Source organism: Nelusetta ayraudi, unplaced genomic scaffold (genome assembly GCF_046127955.1).
Source record: "Nelusetta ayraudi isolate G7.1 ecotype Tasmania unplaced genomic scaffold, CSIRO-AGI_Nayr_v1 ptg000011l, whole genome shotgun sequence".
Classification (NCBI taxonomy): domain Eukaryota; kingdom Metazoa; phylum Chordata; class Actinopteri; order Tetraodontiformes; family Monacanthidae; genus Nelusetta; species Nelusetta ayraudi.
Window position 1 is genome coordinate 1,732,776 of NW_027466061.1, and position 6,974 is coordinate 1,739,749.

Here is a 6,974-nt window from a genome sequence, read left to right on the forward strand (position 1 = left end):
ATTTTTTTTCTCTCTCGCAATAACAAGGATAACAATAATAATAACAACAAAATACTTTCTGATAACCATCTCGTGATTAATACCTGTACTTTTTTTTATTTAGCATTTTTATTTATTTTTTGGTTTAGTAAACTATTGTGAAAATGTAATATGCACGCCGTGCTCGTTTTTCGGGGCTATGCCTCAATGGTGACATGATGGCAATAGAATGGATGTTAGCAGGAGTTTTAACTGATTCAGTGGCCTGGGAAGGACAAATTGTCTACCACTAGGGGCGCTAAAGAGACTAGACGTGATTGTTGACTATCAAAAGATCCATGAAAAAGATAAACGGAGCTTCCGGTTCAAAAAAAAAAAAAAAAAGTGGTTGCAAGCAGACCAATAAAAAAAAGAAACTGACTGTTTGTCAATCCAGAAAAGAGCAGAGAATTCACTCCTTCACACTCTGGTAAGAAAATAATTTTGCTTGGTCTGAATCGTTTGCTTAAAAAAGCAAATAAGCAAGCCATTATGTCCATTTTTGTCAAATTTCAAGTAAAATGGCTATAAAGTTGTGATTGGGCAATGGGTCGGACGCTGCAGTCTGATCATCACTCACCTCCGGTAACGCACACATCAAATATGAAATCTTCCAGTTTAAAAACAAACCTGAAACTCAAGATGGAATCATGAAACCATTTTCCATAGGCCTGCAAGTGGGTATTTGCAAACCAGTAGGTGCGTCCAGTTTCTTTGACTTAAAGCAGCTCTAGGTAACTTTTTGACCATAAAATTATGATTCCAAACTCAGTAAAGCGGTAGATAAACGATTAATAGGATCAATGGTGCCGCCTCGGCAGCGTGAGGGGGGTTGTGCCGGCTGTGACTGCACTGTGTAACTTTCAAGCGCGACCCGACACGCCGGACGAACCACTTTCCGGCAACGTCAGTCGTTTATTTAGAGGCGGTCTTACATACTACTATTACAAATACATGAGATTGTAAAATGACGGAATGGAACCCAATAAGTAACCTCGATGAAAGACAAAGTAATAAAAGTGTTGAACGTTTGCTACGTTATTGTCAATGTCTGTTATGCATTTCATATTGGTGTTTTTCCTGAACACATACGAGCGCCCCAGTTCAGCGACTATTTGTGTTTTCCCACATCAATAAACTAGCGCTGCAGCGTGTTTACTTCGTCCTTTGCCATTTCCACCGAATCATTGCGACGTTGCGTCTTCTGAACAGTTGTTGTAGGCATTACAGCTACACGAGTTTATAACCTGTTGTAATATTCTAACCATTATACACCACATCATTTCCAAGCAATTTTCATCGACGAGAATGATGCAAACCAAGCACAAAACACTGCCGTCTGTCTAAGCAATACACTGTCCTTGTTTGTGTAATTGTAGTTGTCTGTCACGTTCAAAAGAGCAATATAACAATATTTCAAACAAACAAACAAACAAAACATGTAACACATGTTACTTTACCTTGTCGGAGGACATATTTCCAAGCGATTCTTCAGTATGCCGGCTGTGTCAACAAACCCACGTGAAGGACTGGACTATTTTTCCTCTTTACGACACTGGCAAAGAGTATTTGCGGTTCTCAACCAGCAGGGAGTAGTAATGAGCCCAAGTTACCAAGAGCTGCTTTAACCACAACTTAAAAACTCAAATATTGCTCAGATCTCAAGGCAAAGGCCTAAACGTTTGCACTTATGTAGCATCACAACATTTGAGAATGTAATCAAGGGCGTAGTTTTGCTCTCAAGATTGTAGGGACACCCCTCTCCCATGAGCCATTGGGAAATAAAAAGAAAATGACTGTAAGTTATTTGTCAGACATTTTGAGTTCGTAGAGTGCCATATGTGGTACTTCCGGCCTTGAAGCCGCAGCATGCAGAATTAATGGGCCCTGTGTTGGGACCTGTCGATACTTGCTGACTAATTCTTGTGTAAAGAAATTAAGTTGGAATTCAAAGCAGCAATTATGTATCATAATATAAGTGTGAGGGGAAAACAGCAATAGTTGTATGAGTTATAAACCTAAAACGTACCTCTTGCTGTTGCTGCTGCTTCTGTGTTCTTGGAGCTCTGGAACCTTATTTTAAGTAGCTGTCACCATGCTAAAATATCAGGATAAAATGTACTGCGGATGAGCTGGAATTAGTCACAAAGTTAGATGAGCAACTGCATGAAAACATTTTATTGGGACATCCTTCAAAATCTTCTGATCTGTAATTTCCTTGAGATTGCAGGAATAAAAGCACCTACAAAATAAATATTGTAATAAAATTCCTGGCAAAATGGTATCAAAAACCTTTTACTTATAATACTAGTCTACTGCAGGTTTCAGTCACAGCTCTATACATAGGTTCTTTCACAGGTCACAGAACAACATATCCCAAGTATGAATCAGCACTGCAGAGGATTTAAAGAGCAGCTGAACACAGACACTTTCAAAAACAACAGTTGATGTCAGTCTTTAGACATGTTGATTTTAAAGGGTCATGTGTCGGTGGTTGTAGGTGCTGATTATAAACTGCAGATGGAGGTAGAGAGCATTTGTCTGAGCCTGACACTCCACTGTATGTTAAAAAAAAAAAAAAATCACCTATGACTACACAAATTTTCTTACCAATGTACAGTTTCAGGGAGGGTATGTTGACTGGGGGACTTGCTGACGGGAAACTCTCAAAAGATTAACTGAGAAAAAAGAGGATGGACAAAAGATAATACTTTGCAATTTTAATTGAATCATTGTCATCTGTAAGGTTTTTCTATTTTCTCTCAATGTTTTGAAGCAAAATATATGTTTGACAAGATTATGAATAAAATTGAAGATGTTCAGATCTTGTTGATATATTAGTTAACAATCAAGAATCAATTTGGAAAACTTTATCCTCAACAATCATTGCAATCTGGATGACTGCTATATAATTACTATTATCTGGATGAATAGATTAAGAAACACTATCAATTCAACATATTGATTGCTCCTTGAAAACTACAATCTTGGACTTAATCTGATAATCCCAGGTCCAACCAGCAGCAGCGTTCTGTATCCGCCACTGTTCTGCGATGTCTGGTGTCTTGACTGTAATGGCTGTATCGTAGTTTGCCTCAGCGCCGCTTTGTTTTTATCATAGCTACATCTCCTCGTAATCCCTCGGGGACGAGCACTGTCAGGGTTGCCTTGACAGTGCAGACACTTTGCTTTCCTGTCCTGTCTCGGCTCTCAACACACCACAACAAACAGACGTGTTTTATAAACACATACACACATAAACACATGCCGACAACGCCGGTGTTGGCACGTCATGATATTGCAATGTTGTAATGATACTGAGTTATGATGTTGCAACAGCAGTTATACACTATTATGTTGTATTTCTTGTCACTATTTTCCATTAGGGTTAATAGAAATGACTCTAACTTGCGTAGGTATATTGTTGCTGGATTTCCTTCATTGTATTATGGGATATATTTCACATGATTTACATGATAAACGATTGCGAGGCTCCTTTAATCGACGTTTCAGATATTTAAGAAGAGATTATATGTGCAGTGCAGACACGATGATATCTGCCCTTCAGATCCCACTCCAGCTAAAATTACTCCATCCATGAAATAGAGGTATCCATGGTTACATCAGGAGCTTCTGTGTGAGTCTCTATTCATTTGGCGTCCCCACCTTTTCCCTCATTCATCATTTGGAAGACCTCTCTGTACCACCTCAAGATTTCTGACACCTCTGATTTGGTTTTTGCAGAAAAAGATTTGCAGTGAACACTTTGATTAACATTGGTGAAAATAGACTGGCCAATAAATATCCGTATAAATTATGGATGCAACTCACATCTGCAGCTACCTGCCTGACTCTGAGGGAGCGAAACGCAGAGCCTGTGCAGAGGCTGCAAGTGGAAACGCTGTATAGGAGCATCCCCAATACGACATGTTTGCAGCCTTCAGAATAACCTGTTACCTTGACAACGCAGTTTTATCATTCAAGCCCATTGCCACCTTCTCTCACAGAAGGAATTAGATGTGCCTTAAATGTACACTGCAACACAGCAATTTAAGGTGTAGACAGGGGACTGCTTTGCACTGAAAGGAAATGATATTGTTGAATTTTCAAGGTAATAAGCGTTCAGATATATAATAGACAACGGGAATCAGAGGGATGGGTTGGGTTCTTGCTTCTTCAGATGGATTTTGGTTCTAAAAATGTTTTTCCAAATATAGAAATTTGGTTGTGTGATTAATGCATATTTAAAAAAGAATGTGTAGTGTAGCTTCACTACTGCACATAATGTACACAGCAGCGATCCTTTACCAATGAGCTCCTGCTGAGGTTGCAAAAACTGTACATTTCAAAATTCTCAAATAAAACCCACCATTTAATATATCATCTATCGACTCTAACGCAACACACATTCAACCCGTGGTGTATTTTTAAACCAGAAGCCCACCATAACTGAAGCTTTTTTAAATGTCAATTTGGAAAAAGAAAATCTCAGCATTGAATATTTTGGATAATAGTTAAAGGGACCCCAAAATGACCATTTACAGGTTTAATAAATGAATATTGGTAGTCTGCTTCCCACAATAAACAAGCTTTGTTTTGTCCAAAATTCTTAGTTTGAGCTGTATAAGTGTTTCTCTCACTCAGACTGACGAGGCTGTTTTGGCACCCTTGTTCCATCCGGGACTTCATGAATCCACCTTAGAGTTAGGCTTAGGGTTAACAGCTCACTTGTGATTGGCCAGCCAGAAGATGGCCACTAACTCTCATGCAGTGATGCCTCATTAAAGGAAAAAATCAGCTCCATTTGTGATGTAGAAAGACCACCAAAATCATTATTTAGATTGCAGAGCCTGATCTATTAATAGAACTCGTTGGTTGCGATTACACAAACCCTCAGCCTTTGACCAGAGCACGACAGACAAAAGGGACAAGTTGAAGAATAAAAGGAGCAGAAGACAAGTGATGTTAAAATGAACATTTATAATGACTCTTTGTTGCCGTCGCAAAAATAATCTTTAAAAAACAATTCAATTATTAACACTGAAATGCTGACTTCACTGGTAGTCCACGAGTCATAAAACACAACTCACTGAATTTCTTTTACAAACACAGTACTACAGTTACATTAAATAGTCATTACCGTTAAATCTATCAATGAATAATGTTCAAATAAAATTCAGAATAAAAACAATGACATTTTTTAAATGCTCTCATTCCCTCACCATAATAGCTGTTGTCGCCTCTTCAACAGGTTATTATTTAGAAAATATACTGCTTCTGTGATGTTTCTCTGACAAAAGCAGAAAACAGACTGGCAGCATAACAATAATGGTTACACGAGCTTGAATGTCTTACAATTAGGGTTATGCTTTTCAGGGGGAGTGGAAATGGGACATGATCATACGAGTGATCTAACATTTAGATATGTAGGCTTGCTGCCTTTTGGCTCAGTATACTGATTTATTTGGCACTCTTGCTGACAATATTTGCAATGAAGAAAACGTTCACACTTTTTCCAAAATGGCACAAGAATCATTTCCCTTTCATTTCCCAAAACGTTTTAAAGGGCTTTTTTATTTTCTATTTTATAAGACATAAGAATCCTGCCCTACAAAGCCCTTCTTCTAGTGTGGACCTTTACTGATTTTCCATGTCACAAACAAAAGACTATTAGTGGTATTAAGGAGAAATGCGCCGAATTAACAACATTGTTTTTTGTTTTTTTTTTCATATTTGATCTTATGCTGTCAGTCCATTTCTTTTCTGGGATGGAAAGAAGAGGCGTTTAACAAAGCAAAACCGCACACATGAAAATGAACGCAAGGTACTGACATGCTTCCTTCAGTTTGACACTTAAGCAAGTGCTCAACCCTGCAGAGGTATCCAGAAAACCAGAAACCAAAAGAACATTCTTGCAGAGTTTGACAATAACATATAAAAAAATATCAAACGCAAAAAAAAAAGAAAAAGAGTTCTTGGGGGATGGAGAAGCACGACTAAGTTCATGTAGGGTTCAGAGGGTCAAACACAAAATGGCCTCTTATCTGGTTGACAAGGATTCTTGTATTTTCGGAGAGGAAAGGGCTTGGACTGCTTTAATCCGTTTAAAGGGTGAACACGGCAGCAGGAACTCAGCGCGGCGGAACCTTAAACACGATAGCATGTGGACAGCGAGTGACTTCTCTGGAGGAAGAGGTTGCAAGAGAGGAGCACGTGAGCCTTTGCCAGTTTGTGGCACTAAAAAAACCAGTCCCAGTCTTCTCGTGAAAGGACTCCGTGGCTGGCGGATGAACCGACGGGACAAGTGCGGAGTGAAAACGAAAAAAGAAACAGTGAAACTTTTGGAATGAAACCATTTGGCATCATCGTGTGCGTCGGTAAATGAAGCAGGAATTTGTGACACAGACTGACAAGGGAAAAACATCACAGGCCACTCAAGTCTCGTACGTTTCCTCTGAAAATTTACATTAAGATGGCAGAGGCAATCTTCACTTTGCTGGTGCCAATTCTGTTTCCCAATTAACTGACTGACTGAAGAAGCAGCCGTTCCTCAGTAGTGTTAGCTCAAGGATCCCATCCCGTTTTCCGAAAGAGGTAAAGATTAATTTGAAATTTGATAATAAAAATGAAGACACAAAGAGACAAAATGTGCACAGCTGGTTTCATATTTTTGTCAAAACAAACCGCAAACACTCATTGACTGACACACACCTCATCTGAAAGGGAATGTGAAGGGAAAGCCTCGATGTGGACGAAACAGAAACAGGTGTCACTCTTTTGTCTGAGACCCCCGCCATACCCATCAATCAAAACAGCCGACAGGATCAGGGAATAAATTTGAGAAAGGTAACGTCAGAGCAACTGCAAACAATGAAAAACAAAACAAAACACAAACTGACAGAAAAAAAACCAAATACTTTGCTTTGTTTTAGACCCAGTATGACCCACTGATCCGT